At 40.3% G+C, this 24,439-nt stretch overlaps 1 non-coding gene across 1 annotated transcript; it reads left to right on the top strand.

Annotated features, from left to right (window-relative positions):
* The first annotated feature begins 2,973 nt into the window (after window positions 1-2,973).
* Trnaw-cca (transfer RNA tryptophan (anticodon CCA)) lies at window positions 2,974-3,045 on the top strand. The gene has a single exon. It is a non-coding gene; the product is annotated as a tRNA-Trp (tRNA).
* The last annotated feature ends 21,394 nt before the right edge of the window (window positions 3,046-24,439 follow it).

The following is a 24,439-nucleotide window of genomic DNA, read 5'->3' as shown; positions in this document are numbered from 1 at the left end:
GTGGTGACACAAGGTGAGTCACTTCTATGGAACACTGGATTCCTCTAACAAGCTCCTACCAGCCAGCAGAGACTGGACCAGTTGTGCCTCACAGCCTGACAGTTCCCCGTCTACTCATCCTCTTGCATGCTATGATCCCTAAATATACTAGCTGTTCCAGCAGATGTTTCCAGGGGATTCAGCCTGCAATAGCAACGCTGGGGATACAGCTCAGAGATAAAGTACCTACCTAGCAGGGGCAAGGCCCTGGGCTCCATCCCCAGCATGGGAGGGAAAAAAACAGGCTTTTCTCCAGTTCTTCATGTTGTTGGTATAAACCCACACACTTACCTCAATGCGTGACTGTATGATTGCACAAGGAGCCTGGAATACAGGGGTGTAGTCGTGAAAACTCAAGACGGATGATGGGATGATGTCATCCGGCACATTATGAGTGGGCTGCCCCATCACATAGAAAAACACAAATATTGGCCTCTCTGTCTCTGCTTTGTATCATCTCAGACCTGGGCAACTGCTGTATTTGTTAGCAACAAAAACTTTCCACTGTGCTCCTGTTTTCTAAAAGGCTGAACTATTCATCCTACCCAAAGCTCATGAAGATGTCATCTTTCACATTCACACAATCCTTACCTAACAAATTTCAGCCAGTGAACCATGAGGGAAGAAGCCTGTCTCACTTCCCTCTAGTCCTGGTAAGCAGAATTCTACCCTTGAAAGGGACACTTTGGCAAGACACTTGATCTAATAATTATTCATTTGATGACATCATCGTACTACAGTTTAATGGCATGTCCACATCATAAAACACAAAATAGTTTTTGGTTCCATATTTGAGAATAGAGGCCAAGACATTACAAGTGTATCTACAACCTGAGCAGGAGTTTAAAATTAGAGCATCAGTGATCTTTCCCTGGATGTTGGGCATCCCTTCCAGGAGATTTTGAACTCCTGACTTTGTGGGAGAGGCACTGGCTCTTCTTCAGTGATTTTGCTGTGTGGTGGATGCTGGAGGCCTTCAAAGGGAAGAGCGGGGAGAAGTCTGAGAGTAACCAGCCCAGATATGATTCCAATACACTCCCCCTACTCCCTGCACCCACAAGAGTCCAATTCACTCTGGGCCATCAAATGCAATGAGGAGATGACTTAGGTCTTTGGTTACCTGGAGATAGAATCAGTAATCACACAGAGGGCTGGGCTGAATCTTTCAGCCCTAAGGACAGAGATAGAGTCCTCTGGACCCTGCTTTTCTAGACTCTCAGCTAATCCTAAATGCCTGCTCTTCTCATACCTGGACACAAACAACAAAAATTTGCCACCATTCCTTTTCCCCTTTCCTCTCTGCCTGACAGAGGCAACCTGGGAACACACCCAGAAACTCTGAAATCAGGTGGCAGACACCCCTCCACCCTACAAGTTTCACTGAGAACACTGGTTAGCACGTTTCCTCTTTTCCTTCCAAAAAAACTGTACCATTCCAGATCTTTCCTCCTCTAAAAGGCATAGGGTCCTGTGAGTGTTATATTTGCTGAATTAAGACTGATGCTTCGTGTTCTTGAACAGACCAGAACAGTGCTTCATCTTTCTTATTTAATAGATTGTTTACTTTAGCAGTTGATTTGCTCACTTATTTAATAGGGAAAAGAAAGTACTGTCCAAATGCGGAGAAATTTAGGACTCCCAACAAGGTGGACAATGAGCCCTTTAAAATTATGTCAGGGAAAAATATTAACATAATGTTGTAAAAAATTAACATAATGTTGTGTACAATATAATCCCATCTTAAAAACGAATTTGAAGTGACTAGAAGGGGGATGCCAATGTTCCTCTTTCTTGATTTGGGTGCTGGTTATGTGCTGGCACTTGGTGAAAAATTAAACATAACTTTTCTGTATGTATGCGAGCCATCCATTGGGGTCATCCATATTTGGTATAAGTGGAAGGTAAAAATCTGGAAGAAGAAACAGCAATGGAAATAGTAGCAGAAGACACTCTGGTGGGATTGTCCATGATTTTAATTTTCTTCCCAATACGTTCTGACTTTCCTCAAAGAAATGTTTATATATATACACATATGTATATATGAAATATATATGTGTATATATGTGGGTGTGTGATCTTTTTTAGGGTGGGTACCAAGGACTGAATCCAGGGACACTTAACCACTGAGCCACATCCCCAAACCATTTTTATATTTTTTATTTTGAGACAAGTTCTGAGTTGCTGAGAGCCTCGTTAAACTGCTGAGGCTGGCTTTGAACTCACAATCCTCCTGTCTCGGCCTCCCCAGCCTCTGGGATTAGGGGGGTGCACCGCCACACCCGGCATCTTCTTGGTCCCAGCTGTCTGCCAGCTATGAGCGTCGTCTTCTGCTGTCCCAGCGTTTCTTTCCTCCTAAGGGGACAACGGAGGAGGTGGCCCGGGCCGCCGGAAGCCCCGCATCCGGGCCTCTGAACGTCGTCGGGTCTTGGCGGCCTCGCCGCAGGGTCCTTTGACCCGCACGACAGTGGCCGTCGCCATTTTAGAAAACGGGGACGCGGCGAGTGACCACTCATGACTGCCCCCGCCCCCAGGCCGCCTCCCTTCTGCCTCAGGCCCGGACGTCGCCCCGCCAAAGCCCCAGCTACTGCGCGTTCCCGGAGTCCCCTGGGCCCGGGGTTCCCTTCGTGCCCAAAGCGTCCCCGAGTTCCTCCCCCGCCCCCGGCGTCCCTTCGCTTGTCACTCGGAGACGCCGAGGAGGCGGAGCCGAATGTCGGCCGCCAGGTGACGGCTTTGCTGCGGCGCCGCAGTTCAGACCCCGCTGCCTCCGAGGCGTCCAGTTTCCATCCCTCGGAAGGCGACGCTCCTGAGCTCCGCTCTTCCTGACCTGGCCCAGGAGTCCGGGAGGCAATGCGCGTTCCATCCCGAACCTTCACAACCCGGGAGCCGAGCCGGAAGAGCGAGGCCTTTAACGACGCTGAGTCCCCAGCTCACTGTGACCTCGTGGCGCAATGGTAGCGCGTCTGACTCCAGATCAGAAGGTTGCGTGTTCAAGTCACGTCGGGGTCAAGATTGGCTTTTTTTCCTCGCTAAAGAGCTGCAGAATGGGACGATTGGGGTTAGTGTCATAAAGCACAAATTAGGCTGGGCAAGATCAGTCGTCCCTTCTACGCCGAAAAGTCTCGCTTCTTTTTCTTTTTGTTTAGAATATAAATACCAGACTGAGAAAGTCAGTGTTTCCTTCTGGTCACCGACAGGAGGCGCTGCCACAAGCCGCAGAGAGACTCTTGAGGGAGGGCTAGCTGACCCAGCCCTGCTCCCACGCGGGCCTCGCCCTCATCTTGCAAGGCCACCACCCACTTATCTCCTCCCCCCTAAGCCACTTGGGCCAGTCTTGGAGAAGGTCTAGGCCCCAGAAGTGGACTGTCCACCCTAGTGCTACTGTGTTTATACGTTTCCTCCCTGTTTGCTTTGAACTTCTTTTTTTCTGCTCCACTTGAAGGGACTCTGATCTCTCAGTCAAAGTCCCTCGGGTGGTCATTTCTCTCCCACCTGGATTGTGACCCCATTCTCAGAAGGCCACAGCCGACATGTCTGGATATTCACTTCAACATTGTTTGTTAGTAGGTTTGTCAGGACCCATGGGTAAGTTGATGTAGAGAAAAAAAGCAAGGTGCATAGATATTTTAAACATAAAAATAAACCATGTATGTTAATACAGATTGAGTATCCTTCATCCAAAATACTTAGGACCAGAAATGTTTCAGATTTCATATTTTTTCTTAATATTTGCATTTACATAACAGTATATCTTGGAGATGGGACCGAAGTCTGAACATGAAAAATCCATTTATTCATATATATCTCACATACAGCCTGAAAATAATTTTATACAGCATTCTTAATCACCTGTGTTTTGATTTCCATCCCTTCTGTGAAATCAGGTGTGAAATTTTCCACTGTGGCAGGCATCAAAAAGTTTTGGGTTAGGGAGTATTTCAGATTTTTGGATTAGGAATGCTCAACCTATACATTTAGATAGTACTTAATATGTATTTATATTAAAAATATGGATGGAAATTATACACACCAACTCTAGGATAATGAGGAAGAAGGGATGAAGGCAAATTCTTCCCTTAAAACTACATTATGTGTACATACTTACATCTGTGTGTATGTGTATGTATAACCAAAAATGTTAACATTTATTAAGTTTGGTTAAGAGTTCGTGATGTTTATTCTTATCAAACATAACTTGCAGCTTTAAATTCAGTCCACCTTTATGACCCAACAAATTATAATTGGTCAACAAATTATAATATACATATAATATATAATATGTATATAATATATGTATTATATAATATATATAATATATTATATGGTCAACAAATTATAATTTCCCAGATTAGTAGGACCCATAGTATGCTAGCACAGGTGGAGATAAATTTTTACAGAAAGAAATATACCCTCACATTAGGCCTTCCAAGTTTCCCACTACAAATTCCAAAAGTTCATTCACAAGAAGTTTTAAAAGGAAACAAATTAAGAGGGAAGACCTTATAAATGAGGAATAGCAAAAACAGTAGACAACAATATCAGAACTAAGGACTTCAGATATGGCGATATCAGAAACAAAATACTAAAAGGATATATTTCATCCTGGGGAAAAAAAAGGCAGAACAAAAGCTTGACTGCAGAACAATAGACAATAAAATGTCAAGGTGCATTTTTTTAATATTTATTTTTTTAGCTGTAGTTGGACACAATATCTTTATTTATTTATTTATTTTTATGTGGTGCTGAGGATTGAACACAGGGCCTTGCCCATGCTAGGCAAGCACTCTACAGCTAAGCCACAACCCCAGCCCTCAAGGTGCATTTTAAGTAATTAAAAATTTTAGTAATAAAAGATTTAATATTTGGAATTAGAAACAGAACAGGTATATTAAATAGCAGATTAGATACAACTGAAAAAGTACTAATTAAATATAATATTGTGGTGGTTCAAAGTAGGTCCACAAATTTTTAATTCTCTTTGCCTTGAATGTGAGTTGTACTTAATGGCTTGTATGCAAGAAGAATCAGAAATTATGGTGTGTGGGCTGGGTTGTAACTCAGTGGTAAAGCGCTTGCTTAGCTCCTGTGAGGCACTTGGGTTTGATCCTCAGCACCACATAAAAATAAATAACTAAAACAAAGGTATTGTGTCCATCTGCAACTAAACATATGTATATAAAATATAAAAATATAAAATATATGTATATAAAATACATATATATATATATATATATATTACATATATAAAAGAAATTATGATGTCTGATTCGGACACCATTTCATAAAGAATACTGTTGCTTCCTGCTTGCTTTCTGCCTGGGTTGCTGGCTGACAAGCTATTATAACACTTAAGTCCTACTGGAAGTTCTCTTTGTGAGAAGCTAAAGCCCCCAGTCAATGACCACATGAATAAGCCCCTATGAAGCTTTCAGATAATTGCATCTCTAGTCAACAACTTGACTATGAACCAGAGAGACCACGGACCAGAAGCAACCAGATAAACCACACCCACATTTCTGACCCTCAGAAACTGTGTGAATGGCTGGTGTGGTGGTACACACTGTAGTCCCAGCTACTCTGGAGAGTTGAGCCCAGGAATTTGAAAGCAGCCTGGGAAAAATGGTGAGACCCTGTTGAATGGAAGGAAGAGAGGGAGGGAGGGAGGAAGGGAGGAAGGGAGGGAAGAGAAGTCAAGGAAGGAAAGAAGGGAGGAAGGGACCGGGTGAGAATAACAAATATTTGATGATTTACAATATTGTGTTTAGGGGAAGTCATTTGTTACAAAGCAATAGATAACTAATACAAAATATCAGTTCCCTAATTGTTGTTCATACTGTTCTATACATGTCCTTTTAATTATCCCTGTCCATTTTATGGTTCAATTTTTTTTCCTTATGAACTTACAAACTGTAGAAGTTTTTAAATTCATTCTGTATTAGTTATCTATTGCTACATAACAAGGAACTATCAAATGGATATGCTTCAGGAAGAAGCAAAATGATCCCAGACAGAAGGTCTGAGATGCAAGAAGAACTGGTAAACAATAACATGGTGACCATAAGGACATAGGTAACAAACCTTAACCACATATGAATAATAATAATAATAATAATAATATTAAAAATTTACGTAGTTATAAAATAGAACTGAAATACTGGACAACAATGACTTGCAAATCAAAGTAAACATATTTTGGGAGTAGCACCTTGTAAGGTGGTTATATTATTTGAAAGGAAGAACAGACTATATTGATCTGAGACCCCATTAAGTATGTTAAAATGTAGGGTAATAGGAGGTGGAATACGAGGGGGGTGTAGTTCAGTGGTACAGTGTCCATGCAAAATGCCCTGGGTTCAATCCCCAGAACTGGAAAGAGGGGGGAAAAGAGGGATAGTATTAGTAACTGATTGATTTGCAGACTAAACAGTCAGTTAAAGAGATCAAAATCTGAGTAAGGGCTGTGGGTGAGCTCAGAGGTAGAGTGTGTGGATAACATGTGAGAGGCCCTCATTCACTTTCCATTACCAAAAAAGGAAAAAAAAAATGAACAAGCAAATGGACAGGGTTGATTAAAAGGACATGTATAGAACTTCATGAACAACAATTAGGGAACAACATTCTTGGAATATTTTATGAAAACTTGATCATACAGTAGATACAAGGTAAATCTCAACATGAATTTCAAAATGTAAGTCAGGCCAGTTTCTCTGATCAAACTAAAAATCAATAGACTGCTGAACTTAGTCTCTTACATTAAGATTTAAAAAAAAAAAAAAAAAACCTTTTTTTTTTTTGTCAGTGCTAAGGATTGAACCCAGGCCCTTGCTCATGCTAGGCAAGCACTCTACCACTAGCTATACCTCAAGCCTCTTGGAGGGGGATAACACTCCTAAATTACTTCATAGATCAGAGACAAAATCAAATACTTAGATACTTGTATTAGTCCCATTTCCAATACTATAACAAATATCGGAGGCTGGATACTTTTAATGGAAAGAAGTGTATTTAGCTCATAGTTTTTTTGTTTGTTTGTTTTTTGTACCCGGGACTGAACTCAGGGGCACTTGACCACTGAGCCACATCCCCAGCCCTATTTTGTATTTTATTTGGAGACAGGGTCTCACTGAGTTGCTTAGTGCCTTGCCATTGCTGAGGCTGCTTTGAACTCGAGATCCTCCTGCCTTGGCCTCCTGAGCCACTGGGATTACAGGCGTGCGCCACTGTGCCTGGATTAGCTCACAGTTTTGGAGGTGGAAAATCCAAATAGCGTGGCATTGGCTCTGACAAGGACACCCCTGGTCCTATCATATCAGAGGAGGGATGTGTGTGAGAGGAAGAGATCACATGGTGACCCAGGAAGTCAGAGGGACAGGCAAGGATCAGTCTTGCTCTTTTTATAATAACCTCTTCAGAACTAACCAAGATCACGGAAGAATTACATCAATTTCTTCCAAGGGCAGCATGCAGTGACCCAGTGACCTTCTACGAGGTCCTACTTCTTAAAAGTTTCACCACCTCTCAATATCACCGCACTGAGGACCTCCCTTCCAACACCTGAACCCTTAAGGGACATGCTCAAGCCATATCCCAATCATAAGACAATAGAAAAACAGCAGGGGTATAGATATTGCAAAGATGGAGATAGAACTACCACTCCTTGCAGATGATATGATCACATCATTGGAAACCCTAAAAGAATCACCTGTAAATTAAAAAAAAAAAAAAAGAAAAAGAGAAATCAGTCTGAGGTACAAAATTAATGTACAGAATAGTTTTGTGTAAAATTAACCATTAGGAGTATGATAGAGAAAAAGTAGAAATGGGAACAAAATCTTTCATAGGATATTTTTAATGTAGCTTTGAGATTTTTGTCACAGTATGAATGGATACTGTTCTCCTTGAAGATCTGAAAAGATCTTCCAGCATACACTTGAGCATAGCTTTTTTCTTTTTTTTTTTTTGAGTGCGGGGGTAGTTGAATAGGGTCTCACCCCATTTCCCAGCTGCTCTTGAACTCCAGAACTGGATCCTCCTGTCTCAACCTCCCAAATAGCTGGGACACCACTAAGTCCAACTGGCATGGATTGTTTTTAAGGGAAAAGTTTTGAACAGACACAAAGTGCATAAGGGATACAGAAAACCTGAATGAGATAGAGAGAGTACGTTTCTAGAACAAAATCTCTGTCATTAGTATCTAAGGGTGTGATGTGTCCACGGGGCTTGTGTAGGAACTGGCCACAGTCAGGAAGGATGAGGCAGAACAGAGAGGGGCTCCACTAAAGGGCCCTGGGTGACTTTACATGTCAGGCATGTGACCTACATCCCTGACCTTGACCTTCATTATGTGACACCTCTCAGGGGTCCTCCCATTTGTGACATCCCCAGATACAGTTCTCCTGCACATTTGACCCAGGGTGTGACCTGCCCACAAGACTCCTCTGTGAACCTGTCAGTGTCACTCTTGCCCTCTCTGTTTTCTGATTTGACCAGTGTGGAGTGCCAATGAGGGCGTGTGTGGAAATAAATGAAGACCACCCAAATGAGAAAAGCATAGAACTTGTTGTTGCAAGCAGTCAGCCTCCAGCACTTGGGTTTGGCAGAAACTTGACAGTGGAGAGAGGATTGGGAAAGCTTTATGGTGGAGTAAGAGATGGTTTTTGATGTTCCCTAATTGGATGCTGTTGACCAGAAGTGGGGCATCCTATTTGATTAGTTAGGGCGAACATATTTGGCTTCCTCTGGGTGGCCCCAAGTTGGGAGCAGGGATATAAATTAGCCGAATGGGCTGGCATAAGCCTGTAATCCCAGTGGCTCGGGAAGCTGAGGCAAGAGGATCACAAGTCCAAAGCCAGTCTTAGCAACTTAACGAGACCCTGTCTCAAAATAAAATATAAAAAAGGTCTGGGATATGGCTCAGTGGTTGAGTGCCCCTGTGTTCAATCCCTGGTACAAAAAAAAAAAAAAAAAAAAAAAAGGCAGCTGTTTCTTGTTAACCAATTCCTGGACATTTCAGGTTTGATTGCTACAGGTTATTGTCATTGCTGTTCTTCCAGGATTGCCACCAGACTTCCTACAAGTCATATGACTTCCTATGAGGCTGGCTTTCTGGGCTGGATCCTGGATGAGGGGTTGGTTTCTTAGACTGCTTGCTCCAGACTGTGGATCAGTGTTCTATTTTTATATCTGATCTGTCCATTCCTATATTTAGTTGTTCAAAGGGAATTCCCCACTGTCTCCCTATAGGGTCTCTGCAAACTGTGGCCATCACAGACTCATAAGTGACTCTCTCCACAGGATCTTTTGTCTCCAGGTGCTGGTAACTCCTGCCAGCTCTCAGGTCTGCAGACCGCAGTATGGCAAAGCACCCTCCCCTGGCTAGCCCCAGGGCGCTTCACCAGCCTGGACTGTCCCTGAAGGGTGTTCCCTTAAAGGATCTATCCCATGAGGCCATGCACCACAGGATTCCTGCCTTGAAGCACCCAGTAGGACTGTCAAGAGGGACTCATGACCACATCCTCTCATCCTCACCTCCAAAGAGCTGGATGAGGTTGGGCTTCAGAATTAAGAGTGTTCCTATTGGAATCTGCTCCTCCAACGGGCTATATAGTCTAGGTATATGTTGCTAAAGCTGCAAGAGTGAAGCAGAACAAGCCAAGATGCAGAAGCTGCCTCTGTTTCCTCCTACCTACATGCCATCGTTATTTGGTGTTCAGCATGGACATCTCTTGACTAGCAGCCTTAGCCCTGCCTCTCAGGAAGGGCACCCTTCCTTGAGGAGTGACTACAGCCCTGGAGGACTTTCCCTGGCCAGACCTGGGTGGAGGGGTCTCCACAACCTCATATACTTGAGCCACTCATGGGAGAGAAAATTCTAGAAGGTAGATGTCAGAATGAAATGGAGCTACCACATGTTCCTGGAAATACACAGAACTGACAGTGGCTGAGAATAGGAACAACAAGTGACCGAGAGGAAACTAGATACCTTTTTTAAATGTCCAAAGCACATTACAAAACTAGAAGGTAGCATTTGTATAAAACAAATAGAATGATACAGACTCCCAAGCACACATAGGACTGAAGAGGAACATGTCCAATGTTAGAGTGGTTATCTCTGGGTGGCAAGATGACATTTTTTGGGGGGAGGGGCAGGTCTTTTTGCCTGTGCTTTTTCATTTTTCTGCAAGGGACAATAAAGAATAGTGTGCTGACCTGTGGTTGTATGTCCTGGTTCTAAATTCTAACTACACCTGTTATTAATTGTGTGATCTTGGACAATATATTTAACTTCTGAGTGCCAATTTTCCTCGTATATTAACAGAAATAATAATAGTTCCTCCCTCACTAGGCAAATGAGAGAATTCAGGGAATGAATTATGTAAAGCATTTTGAACAGTGTGAGGCATGTAGTAAACACAGACACTGGTGTTGTGATTATTATTACTCTTCTTAAGTCACTGATATTTCCAAGGCTAAGACACAGCTCATTTGATCAGTCAGTGAAGGAAGAGAGCATAAATTCAGAACGTGGATTAAGAGCCAGACTCCGGGGCATATACCTGTAGTCTCTCAGGAGATTGAGGGCAGGAGGATCATTTGAACCTAGGAATTTAAAAGCAACCTGGGCAACATTGTGAGACTCCCAACCCCAAAACAAAACTAAACGAAAAACAGCCAACCAAACAAAAATCTCCCTAAAACTTAGATTAAGTGTTCTGCTGTCACCCAGATTTTTTGTCCCTGAGATTTTGTGTTTGGTACTGTGGACAGATTTTTCAGATTGTCACCAAATTCATCCACTGAAGCCATTACAGGCAGCTTTGGTCTTGTCAGGACTTCCTGGGTCTGAGATTTTGACCACAATTACAAAAAGACAACAAAGGAAAAGAGTTTTACCAGCTTAAAAAAAAAATTCAGATTACCAGCAGAGGGCACAAGTGGTAAAGCCAGGAAAAAGCAGGAGGCCACCTGGAACATCTTTTTTTCTCTAATGGTGCTAGTAAACTTTCTTGCTTGAGTTACACCTAAAAGATTTTTTAGAAAACTGTGTAGCCAAGTGAGCATATAAAATGGTCACCATAATTAAAAATAGTTTCAAGGGCTGGCACATTGCAAGTAGTAACATTTTATTTATTTTTTTAATTTTTTTCAAAATATTTATTTTTTAGTTTTTCGGCGGACACAACATCTTTGTTTGTATGTGGTGCTGAGGATTGAACCTGGGCTGCACGCATGCCAGGCGAGCGCGCTACCGCTTGAGCCACATCCCCAGCCCTGCAAGTAGTAACATTTTAAAATAAAACGGTTACATCACTCTTTTAAATATATCCAATGAAGTGTAAACACCACAATAATTTGATACTGCCATCCATTTAAAAAATATAAGAAGAAACTCTTCTTTAACAGTCAGAAAATTTGCTTCAAGTCACTTATTTACCACGCTATCATGCTTCTTGCCACAAAAATACAAATACAAACTGGAAATTATAATGTGCTCCTTCCTGAGACCTTCAAAATCAGGGATAGAACTCAGGGGCACTCAACTACTGACATCCCCAGCCCTTTTTATTTTGAGATAGGGTCTTGCTAAGTTGCTTAGGGCCTTCCTAAATTGCTGAGGCTGGCCTTGAACTCGTGATCCTCCTGCCTCAGCCTCCTGAGCTGCTGGGATTATAGATGTGTACCATCACAGCTTGTGTTAGCAATTTTTCTTTGGGATGAATTATTAGTACCGTGTTGATACAAACAGCACAATTATACTGCAAGGTTTTCACATTGTCAAATTGCCCCTTTTCTTTGGTGCTTGAGAAGTCTTTACACCCTGGGTAATATTCTCTAGTGAGATGCCATGTGGTTGAGAAGGTGGCTTTTTTGGTGACAATAAGTGAATGCAAAAGAAACCAAAAAGAAGGCTCAACTGAAGGTTCTTTCTGAGGCAGGGCAGTTTTAACAAGAATTTTGAGGATCCAGGTACATCAGTTTCTTTTAAGAATTATTTTAATGATTCTCGTCACCTGGAGAACCTTCCCATGTTGGAATACATCTACTCCAGTTTGAAAATGCCATCAAAACTTGCTATGGAGAGAATGGAGAATGAAAAAGCTGAGCTAATTATCCACAGCAGAGCAAAGATGGAAAAGGGATGAATAGAAATTTTTTTTTTCAAAATTGTTACCAAATAACATCAATATTTTATGGATAGGAATCACAGGGCAATCATCAGGTAATATTTTAGTTTTGAATGTTATATATTATGTTAAACTGTTTATAAGTGTTATACCTGTCTACATGCTATTTGATTGCCTTATTTTGCACACTGGAAGCATTACACCTCTTTAAATTCCATTTTTAGCAAGCCTTGGAAGTAAAATTTGAATGGGAGGAAAAAATAATATCTGAAAACCATCTAATTGTTTTTTAATTAAAAAATAGGAATGATTTATCATTGAATGTAGCCTGAGTCCTCTGCCTTTTGAAGATCTTACCCAGTGCCTCTTCTTAGATGTTTTGCAATGGGATAATATATATGTTTATTTTATATATATATATATATATATATATATATATATATATATATATATTACTATAATGAAATACCTGAGGCTGGGAACTTAAAAAGAAAAGAAGTCTACAGCTCACAGTTTTGGAAGCTGAAAAATCCAAACAGCGTCTCCCTGGCTATGGTGAGGTCTCTCTTGGTTCCATTATCTCCTGGCAGCCACCATAATGTTAGGAGTATGAATGTAAGGGGAGATCATATGGCCAGACAGGAAGCCAGAGAACCATTCAGGGATCAGGCTCAGGTTTTATAACAACCTGCTTTCTCCTGAAGTAACTCAGGGTCCCACAAAAACTGCCTTAATCCCTTCTGAGGTTAGTGCCCTCAATGACCTCCTACTAGGTCACCTCACTTCTTATATCACCACACTGAGGACCAAATTTCCAATACATGAATCTTTGGGTTACAAACCACATCAAGACCATAGCAATGTGCGTTCTAACAGAAGGAACAGGCTGAATTTTTATTTTTATTTTTGAGATAGAGTCTCATTAAAACGAGGGATGAAGCTGCTTCTGGAGATTCAGAGATGATATTCTTCATCTATGACCTCTCCCATCTTGAAAATATAGAATTTATTCATTCTGAATGTTTTGTTCCTGAGGGCAGCAGGTGCTCACGGTGCATTTATGGGGCATGCAGAGAGCAACTGCACAGAGTTGGGTATTCCTGTCTCTTAAGTATCTGATATTAAATTATGATTTTTTTATTTCCTCTCTGCCTCTAGAATCAGGCAGAAGTAATTTCCAGTCACCTCTCTGCCATTTTGCCATTTAGCCTTGGGCAAGTTATTTAACCCTTTGAATCTAAACTACCCCATCTACAGAAAGAGAGTAATAATTCCCTGTCAGACATTATGAGCGTGGAGTTAATGGCTGAGAGCTCTTGGCACAGCCATGGAATAAGGCAAAGTTAATGCTATTACAAAAGGGAAATGCTATTACGTAAAAATGGGTAATGGTATCGTAATATTATGGATGTCATTATTATTAATAATCCTGGAGACAGGATCAAATAGAGCAATGGTGAGCTAGGCACTATGGAAATCTCAGAGAACTCCACGGGTATTGCTGGTTATTTTTACTAATGTGGATAGATGTAAAACATTTTTTTTAATGAAGAACAGCTTTTCAGAGCCATTCCTGTGTCTGCAGAGGTCTGCATGTTCTCTGAAGAACCTATTCAAAATATCCCCAATAGGTATACTTGAGATGGGGTCTTTTGCTCTTCCCCATAGGCATTATCTGGCCAATCCAACAGACATATAAACAAAAGATTTGGATTTGGATTTAAAAAAAAAAAGGATATTCAAGTGACAAAATACATCCATGAAAAGATGACTCATCATTAGCCCTCAGGGAAATGCAAATTAAAATTACAATATAATACCCCCCCGCCTCTTTCACACACATACACACAACCTGGAAAGCTAAAATGAAAAAATACCATGCATGTTGGTCAAGAAGTACACAAATGGAAACTTCGTACAATTTCCTGGTAGGTCATAAATGGGTACTAACACTTTGGAAAAATTGATCAAAAAACGTTGGGACCCCAGGGATGTACTTCTTCATACATAGTCAACAGACATGTGTACGTGCATTCACTAAAAGATGTGGACCAGAGTGCTCATGAGGCACTATTCATAATAGATACAAACTGGAAAGAGGCCAAATGTTGCTTTGCAGAAAAGTGAATGAATTGTTGTGGCATTATCCATAAGGTGGATGACAATGCAGTAGTGAGAATTAATAAACTATAACTACACAGCAGTGTGGGTGAATCTCACCACTGGGATAATGCTGGATGTCAGATGCCACACACACAAAACACGAGTAGTGCGTATTTCCACTTACATAAAATAGAGAATTAGGTATAGCAGAGCCATCTGTGTTATTTTCGGAGGTCACTTTAACAAATGATTGCCATCTTGATAACACAAATTTATTCTTTCACATTTCTGGAATCCAGGGCTCTGCAAACAAAGTGTCCACAAGGCCACATTCCCTCCAAAGGCTCTAAGGGAGGATCCTTCCTTACCTTTTCCAGTGGCTCCACGAATTCCTTGGCTTGTGGCCCCATCACTCCAGTCTTTGCTTCTGTCTTCACGTGGCCTTCTCCTCTGGGTCTGTGTCTTCACTTCTGTCTCCTTTAGGAACACCAGACACTGGATTTAAGACTCACTTGGTTAATTCATGATAATCTCATCTCAAGACCCCTTAAACTTAATTCCATCTGCAAAGGTGATGTTTCCAAATAAGGTTGCATTCACAAGGTCCAGGAGTTAAGATACAGACATATCTGTTGGGGGGGTGGAGAGTGGGTACCGTTCAACTCTTTTCAATGCTGCTAAAAGTCAGGATGTTGGGCTGGGGATGTGGCTCAAGCGGTAGTGTGCTCGCCTGGCATGCGTGTGGCCCGGGTTCGATCCTCAGCACCACATACAAACAAAGATGTTGTGTCCACCAAAAACTAGAAAATAAATATTAAAAAATTCTCTCTCTCTTTAAAAAAAAATAAAAGTCAGGATGTTGGTTGCATTGGGGGAGGTTAATGACAGACAGGTCACAAGGAAGCCTTTGGGGGTGATGATGTTTTTAATCTGGGTACTGGTTTTTGCAGGTATGTTAACTCTGAAAAATTCATCCAACTATATAATCCGTGTGATGTTATTTATATATGTTAAACTACATATAGAACCCAGGGCCTCATGCATGTGTTCTACCACTAGCTATACCCCCAATTCCAACAATTCTTTTTTTTTTTTAAACAAAATTCATTGAAGGGATTGCTAAAAATTTTCCACATTTCCTATTCTTCCTACCTTCCTAATGAGAATAATCTTGGTATCTCAGAGTAGACCACACACAGGGAAACATGACCAGTTCTGAACACTTTCATTTTTTTCAGAGTGTGGGAGTTTCAGTATAAGAGGGATCACTGAAAAATTATGTACCCCAAGAAGAAAACTTATAGAAATTTCCTTTTGGATGGAAAGAAATATGAAGATTCCTACTTCAGAGCATTCCAGAGCTATCACGGGGAAACAGAGACGACTTAGTATGTACCACTAAGAGCTAAGACTGGCAGAAGGAGGTTTCAGATTTCGCTTAGCATGATAAGCTTCCTGACCATCGGAGATGCATGGAAATGACATGAAGCATTAAGGCAGGCAGAATAGCACAGTTCTATCAGTTTCTGTCTCATAGATTTTGTTAGATGCACACATTCTCAGGACCACCATATCTTCTTGGAGCATTGGCTCCTTTACCATTAGGTATGCATTCATACCCCACTTCCCTCCATGGGGAATGGAAACCAGAGCCCCACGCATGCTAGGCAAAGTTCTACCACTGAGCCACAGCCCAGCCCTCCAGTTATCTCTGATAACTTTCCTTGTTCTGAAGTCTACTTTGTCTGAAATTAATATAGCTCTCCTCCTTTCTTTTGATTACTGTTAGCATGACAGATCATTCTCCGTCTCTTTAATTGGTATGTCTTTACATTTAAAGTGCGCTTCTTCCAATTTGGAAAGCAGTATGGAGATTTCTTGGAAAGCTGGGAATGGAGCCACCATTTGACCCAGCTATTCCCCTTCTTGGTCTATTCCCTAAAGACCTAAAAAGAGCATGCTACAGGGACACTGCTACATCGATGTTCATAGCAGCACAATTCACAATAGCAAGACTGTGGAACCAACCTAGATGTCCTTCAATAGATGAATGGATAAAAAAAATGTGGCATTTATACACAATGGAGTATTACTCTGCATTAAAAAATGACAAAATCATAGAATTTACAGGGAAATGGATGGCATTAGAGCAGATTATGCTAAGTGAAGCTAGCCAATCCCTAAAAAACAAATGCCAAATGTCTTCTTTGATATAAGGAGAGTAACTAAGAACAGAGTAGGGTCGAAGAGCATGAGAAGAAGATTAACATTAAACAGGGATGAGAGGTGGGAGGGAAAGGGAGAGAGAAGGGAAATTGCATGGAAATGGAAGGAGACCCTCAGAGTTATACAAAAGTACATACAAGAGGAAGTGAGGGGAAAGGGAAAAATAATACAAGGGGGACAAATGAAAGCCAGTAGAGGGGGCAGAGAGAGAAGAGGGGAGGGGAGGGGAGGGGAGGGGGGATAGTAGAGGATAGGAAAGGCAGCAGAACACAACAGACACTAGTATGGCAATATGTAAATCAATGGATGTGTAACTGATGTAATTCTGCAATCTGTATATGGGGTAAAAATGGGAGCTCATAACCCACTTGAATCAAAGTGTGAAATATGATATATCAAGAACTATGTAATGTTTTGAACAGCCAACAATAAAAAATTAAAAAAAAAATAAAAATAAAAATATTAAAAAAAATCATAATCTATTTCAAAAAAAAAATAAAATAAAATAAAGTGGGCTTCTTTTAGACAACCGATAGTTGGTTCTTGTTTTTTAATCTACTCTGACAATCCCTTTAATCACTTTAATCACATTCAGAGTGACGACTGATAGTTGGTTTAATATCTACTATATTTGTTACCTTTGCTCTTTGTTCCTATTTTTATATCCCATTCCCTATTCTGCAGTTTACGGCTTTAACAACATGTTCATTATATAATCCCGTTTTCTCTCCTTTCTTAATAAATCAGCTATTCTTCTTATATTCTCTTTCTCCTTAATTTTTTAGTTGCCCTAGTAGTTTGCCATATGCATTATCATTTTCAAATAATAATCACTTCACAGGTAGTTCAAGTACTTTATAAAAACAAAATAATCCTAATTCCTCTATCCTATCCTTTGTGTCATTTCACTTACACATTAGCATACTTATTGGCTACATGATCAAATACATTGTTGCTATTTATTTATTTTTTTTGCATGCTGTGGTCTAACCCCCAGCCTTGTGCATGCTAGGCATTGCTACAATTTTTTTAATAAATGAAAAATAAGCTTTTCTATAAGATTTTTTATAAACCCTTATCTGTTTCATTAATTAAGAAAAAGCTTTTATTTTACCTTCATATATACATATATATGTATATGTGTATATATGTGTGTGTGTATGTATATATATATATATATATATATATATATATATATATATATATATATATCTTCTCCATTGTTCTTCTTTTTTTAAATGTAGATCTGAATTTCTAACCTATATCCATTTCCTTCTCTCTGAAGAACTTCTTTTAACGTATCTTGTAAGGCAAGTTTACTTGCAACAAATTCCCTTATTTTTTTTTTTGTTTGTGTGAGAGACTTTTTATTTTTCCTTCACTTGTGAGTATTATTTTTTTCAGGGTATAGAATCCTAGTTTGGTGTGTTTTTTCCCCCTCAACATTTAAATATTTCTCTTTAAAATCTATTTTCTTCTTGCTTGCATGGTTTCTGAGAAGTCAGATATCATTCTTACTTTTCCTCTCCATAGGAAAGATTAATTTCCAATTGCTTGGTATTTTCTGAGCTTCCTGGATCTGTAGTTCAATGTCTCACATTAATCTGGAGGAAATTCTTAGTCATTATTGTATCAAATATTGCTTCTGTTCCTTTCTGTTTGGTGTTCCCATTACAGGCATGTTACATTTTTTGTAGCTCTTCTACTGGTCTTAGATATTATTCTATTGTTTTCTTTCTGGCCTTATTTGCTTTTTTTTTTCTTTTCTTTTTTGTCAGTTTCTAGTGTCACAGTCTCAAGCTCAGAGATTCCTCACCCCATTTAGACTATTGATGACTGGAGAGGAATTCCACATCTCTGTTCTAGTGTTGTTGATTTGTCTGTTTTTAAATCACTAGCATTTTCCCCTTCCCCGACTACCCTTTCTTAGAATTTCCACCTGTCCGCTTACAGTGCCCGTCTGTTCTTATATGTTGTCTACTTTGTTCCTCAAGGTCTTTAGTATATTAATCATGGTCTTAAAAAGTTTCTAGTCGGTTCATTCCAAAATTCTTGCCACATTTCCTGAAGTCAGGCTTTGTGTAGAACAGAATTGCCTTGGAATTATCAAGATTGTTCATCTTCCCCTCCATCTGCCAGGAACACACAGGAATTTTTCTTTTTATTTATCTATTTATTTATGTGTCTTTTACATACAAGACAATAGTGGAATGCATTACACTCATTATTACCCATTTACAGCACAAGTTTTCGTAACTCTCTATATAAAGTATGTTCATGCCAAATTATGCCATTATACATGTACTCTTTTTTTTTGCATTACAATTCTTAATACATATATACCACATTTTTTCATATCTCTGTTTGTATATAAGGTATGTTGACACCAACTTCAGATCTTCATACATATATTTTGTATAATGATGACCATCACATTCCCCCATCTTTGCTATTCCCCTTCTCCCTCCCTTTCCCTCCCACCCCTCTTCCCTATCTAGAATAATCACCATGAGAACCGAGTGAGGCTCTTGGAGGTAAAACTCATGAAAGTATGGGGCAGGGGCATGCCTGTGTCCCTGTGGAGGTCTCTAAACTAAGCCTCTAGCTACTTGTGAGATACAGCTCTGGTTTCCCTCCCTGATGCTGGTTCCCATAAATTTTTCTGTTTGTGGGTTTTTCCTCTGGTAAGTTGTGATTCTCTGTGTCTGCCAGTCTGCCTCATCTTTCAGGGGGTCAGTGTTTGGTCCTGTGACCTCACATGTCTGATACATTAAAAAAAGATTTGTTGAATTTTTAGTTTGTTCAACTTTTCCCTTAAAGATTAAGTGGTGATTTCTAAGTTCCTGGCATGAACTAGAATTAAGAAGTCCATAATGATTTTTTAAAAGTATTCCTCCCTCCCATCCCCTTCCCTCTGGCAGCCCCCTGCTTCATCCTCAGATTCAAGGGGTGGAACATGAACCAATCACCAACACACATTCTCCAACCCAGTCCACAAGACCATTTGAAGACATCAAGACGTTCAGGGCAAAGATATTGACTTTCTCACTATAATCAAGCTGGTTGTCAGCTTGGGACATCCAGGTTGCTAGACTTACCTGCCCATGAACTAGATTTGTGTTGATTTTGCCACTTTGAATTATTTATGCTTCCCTTGGGAGGCAATCATGTTTTTAGGAATGTATGTCACATGGTTATTAATCTCCAAAGAGAAGGAAGGAGATAAGATTGAAATTCAAATTCCCCTCTACTTAAACCCTAACACACAGGAGTACCACAGTATCACAATATATATTGCAGAAAGCCATTTCAGTGCATGATAGATGCTTAAAGTGCAGTTTATTAAAAATATAATATAGCAGGCTGGGGTTGTAGCTCAGTGGTAGAGCGCTGGCCTCCTCCACATGAGGCCCTGGGTTTGATCCTCAGCACCACATAAAAATAAATAAAATTAAAATGAATAAATATATATATATATTTTAAATATAAAATAGCACCCAAAGTAGCTAAACAGCTTGTTCACCCTTATAAAACAAAAGTTTATGGTGACATTGTGAACAACATAGGTGTTACAGTTTGGGTAAGGATGCCCGGAAGGCCCATATGTTGGAAGCTTGATCCCCAGCTTCCTGCTATTAAGGAGATAGTAGAAACTAAGAGGTGGGGCCTAGTGGGATGTCTTCCAGTCATTAAGAGTGTGCCCTTGAAGTGGATGGTGGGACCGTAGCATCTTCCTTTTTATCTTTCATATCCTAGCCATGAAGGGAGGGAAAGATTCTGCCACATGCTCCACCATGATGTGCTCCCTCATCACAGTCCCAAAAGCGTGGGGCCAATTGACCACGGGCTAGAACCTCCCAAACTGAGCCAAAACCAATCTTTTCACTTTATAATATGATTATCTCAGGTATTTGCGAGAGCGCCATCTCCAATAATATAACATAATTAATGACTAACATAATAGGAAACTTGGCCCAGCGGTACATTGAGTTTGAAAGGACTTTGGCAAGTTATTCTATCAATGTTTGTTTCCTAGTCAGAGAAGATGATTTCGCTCAGCAGAGTGCAGATAAAAGGCTCAGCAGATTCAGGGAAGAAGTGAAGGAAAACCTCTTGGTCAAAATTTAGGGGAATATTTAAGTTCCAAGAATAAAGAGAATATCAGTCAAGTGTTCATGAAGGGAGGGGGAGGCAGGTTTTTTTTTTTTTTTTGTATCATTTAGGATCCCTTCCTCAGCAAGAAGTAGGTACTGGGCCAAAGATAAGAACTCAGTGGGAGGGAAGGCCCAGGGTATGGTCATCCAGGGCTGTGGCTGTACTCTCCTTTGTGAAATAAATCTGACTCTTGGGTGGTGATTAAAATCACATGCCACATTCCACAGGTAGAAGACTACAAACAACACTTTGGACCCTGAGATAAAACAAACTAAACCAAACCAAAACCCAGGGTCACTGTGTGAGTTCTGGAGACCTAAAGCAGTGAAACTTGAATTGTTTCTAGAAATTGTTGACTCCCTGACCTAAGCTCCTTCTCCTTAACTTTTTAATCCAAAGATGTGTTAAAATCTATATGAATATGATTTTCATACAAAAATTTTGCTGGTTTTTTCTGTCATATCATGGACAGATCATTAATTTTTTTTTAGTTATAGGTGGATACAATACCTTGATTTTTATTTATATGTATGTGGTGCTGAGGATTGAACTTAGTGCCTCACATGTTCTAGGCGAGTGCTCTACCACTGAGCCACAACCCTGGTCTGAACAGATAGAATTTTGAACCTTATTAATCTTGTTTGTCTCACTTTCCCTCCAAAAACGTATAATAGTTCCTTATTTGGCAATCCTTTCTCTGAAATTGATCTCACAATCTGTTATGTAAATAACATTCTCCTCTTCTCTAAAATGCATCTATCTGGCTCTTCCCTCCATAGCTGATGATTGAAATGTCCACCAAGAGAGCAGCTAGAGGTACTTACTTACCAGAGCCAAGAAAACTGCCCTTCAGGGTCTCTCTGCCTAGACAGAGATGAATTTCATAAAGCAATTCAGCTCGATATTCAGCGATTCTGTTTTTTTGACTATGTATTTGCTGGCTCTGATTCTGGTTTACTTTCTAGATTAGATCTGGTTCTTGGCCAAGTCGGTTTCTGGTTTTGGTTCTGACTTGTATACAGAGATTTATTTTCCCATCAGTGGGGTTTTGACCATGTCAGGACCATTTAGTGGTTGCTATTGAGAGTGGACAACAGGAATTCTGGTTCTTTTGCTTGTTTATTTATCTTGGGGATCCTGATACCTCCTGGGATCCTCAGTTTTGTTTTTATTGTTTGGATACCAGTAGGAGCTCAAGTCACAAAATACAAAAAAGTGTTTTTCTCTCCCTAGAATGGAGAACAGCCCTTTGATACCTGCCGCTCAACCAACTGGTTAGTTTTGAGGGTTTTAGTTTCCTTTACTACCTGTGGGTAAAGTTAGTAAAACTGAAAAAGTTGGTTCTCTTGGGCTGGGGATGTAGGGGTAAAGTACTTGTTTATCATATATGAGGCCCTGGGTTCAATCCTGGACACTTACTGCCCAAAGGGGGAGAAAAAGTTGGTTCTTTTGATATGTGCATAAAAAAAAAAAAACTTTCACTTTTACCAGCAATAGAAAATTGCCTTTTACTATGGTCTGTTCATAGCTTCTCTATAATGTTCTCTCTCTTTCATTGGCTGGTGGGCGTGTATGAGGCAGAGCTCTACCTCTTTAAGTTCCACTGCTTCTCACACCATCACACTAAGGACAGGCCCCCAACATATGAACCCTTGGGGGATACCCTCAAACTATATCCAGATCCTAGGAAGAAGCGATACATTTTGAAGATGGAGGAAGAGGCCGCAAGCCAAGGAATACTGGTCCTTCTAGAAGCTAGAAAAGGAAGGGAAACAGATTCTCCCCTATGACCTCCAGAAATCCACAGAAAATGAATTAATACATTCAAATCTCTGCTCTGTCATCACATTTCTTCTTTCTGACTTTGACCTTTTGGGTCCCTCAAGAGAGTAAGTGTATGTTGTTTCAAGGTCTAAGTTTGTGGTAGTTTATTATAGCAGTCTATAAACATTAATCAAAAAAAAAAAAAAAAAAAGGCACCAAAACAAACAGACAAACAAAGGCCTTCACAAAACCCTGAACAGACCAGCATGTTAGTCTAGTTTCCATTTCCATTTCTGTGACAAAATAACAGAAACTGGGCACTTTACCAAGAAAAGAGGTATACTAAGCTCACCGTTCTGGGGATTCAAGAGTATGATGTCTGCACCATTCTGCTCTGGTAAGAACTTTCTGGGTATATCACGATATAGCATCCTGTTGGAAGCGCACGTAAGAGGGGGAGAATGTACAGTGAGATATGATGCCTGAGGGATTCAGGGGTCAGGCTTGCTTTTTAAAACCACCTTCTTTTGCAGAAACTAACCATTAATTCCTTCCCAGGGCAATGCCCCATGACCTCCACTAGGCCCCATCTTTTAAAGATTTCATTACCTCAAAACTGCCACAGATTTGGGTCCACTGAGAACCCAAACTCCAACACATGAACATCTGGGGGACATGCTCCAGCCATATCCAAAGTATAGCAACCAAAAACTCCAGAAGAAACAGAAAATTTGCTTTTTTTCCCTTCTTAATTTGAACCAAAATAAACCTCTCCTAAAAATCATCAGATGAGCTTTGACAACCTTCCATCATTCAAGGAATAAATCATTCTTATGGTCTTTGAATAAATAGTGAGTATAAAAACAGAAATCTTTTTTAAAAAAATTTTTTATTAGTTGCTCAAAAAACATTACAATGATCTTGACATATCATACATTTGATTCAAATGGGGTACGTAATCTTAATCTTATTTTTCCACTATACAGATTGCAGGATCACATTGGTTATACAGCCATGTTTATACATAGGGCCATACTAGTGTCTATCATATTGTGCTGCCCTTCTATCCCCCCTCCCCTCCCCTCCCCCTTTCTACCCAATCTACTGTGACACGTTTCTCTCTTTCTCTTTTTTCTTTCCCCTCACACCATCTTATATGTAATTTTGCATAACAATGAGGGTCTCCTACCACCTTCCGTGCAATTCCCCTTCTCTCTCCCATTCCCACACACCTCTCCTCCCTATTTAATGGTAATCTTCTTCTCATGCTCTTCCTCCCTATTCTGTTTTGAGTCGCCCCCCTTATATCAAAGAAGACATTCTGCATTTGTTTTTTAGGGATTGGCTAGCTTCACTTAGCATAATCTGCTCTAATACCATTCATTTCCCTGCAAATGCTGTGATTTTGTTGTTTTTTTAGTGCTGAGTAATATTCCATTGTGTATAAATGCCACATTTTTTTTATCCATTCATCTAGTGAAGGGCATCTATGTTGGTTCCACAGTCTAGCTATTGTGAATTGTGCTGCTATGAACATTGATGTAGCTGTGTCCCTGTTGTATGCTCTTTTTAGGTCTTTTGGGTATAGTCCGAGAAGGGGAATAGCTGGGTCAAATGGTAGTTCCATTCCCAGCTTTCCAAGGAATCTCCATACTGCTTTCCAAATTGGCTGAACCAATTTGCAGTCCCACCAGCAATGTACAAGTGTACCCTTTTCCCCACATCCTCGCCAGCACTTGTTGTTGTTTGACTTCATAATGGCTGCCAATCTTACTGGAGTGAGATGGTATCTTTTTTTTTTTTTTTTTTTTTTTTAAAGAGAGAGGGGAGAGAGAGAGAGAGAGAGAGAGAATTTTAATATTTATTTTTTAGTTATCGGCGGATACAACATCTTTGTTTTGTATGTGGTGCTGAGGATCGAACCCGGGCCGCACACATGCCAGGCGAGCGCGCTACCGCTTGAGCCACATCACCAGCCCTGAAATGGTATCTTAGAGTGGTTTTAATTTGCATTTCTCTGATTGCTAGAG

The sequence above is a fragment of the Marmota flaviventris genome, chromosome 17 (assembly GCF_047511675.1).
Source record: "Marmota flaviventris isolate mMarFla1 chromosome 17, mMarFla1.hap1, whole genome shotgun sequence".
NCBI lineage: Eukaryota > Metazoa > Chordata > Mammalia > Rodentia > Sciuridae > Marmota > Marmota flaviventris.
The sequence above is the reverse complement of the archived record's forward strand: the minus strand, read 5'-3'. Positions and strand labels throughout refer to the sequence as shown.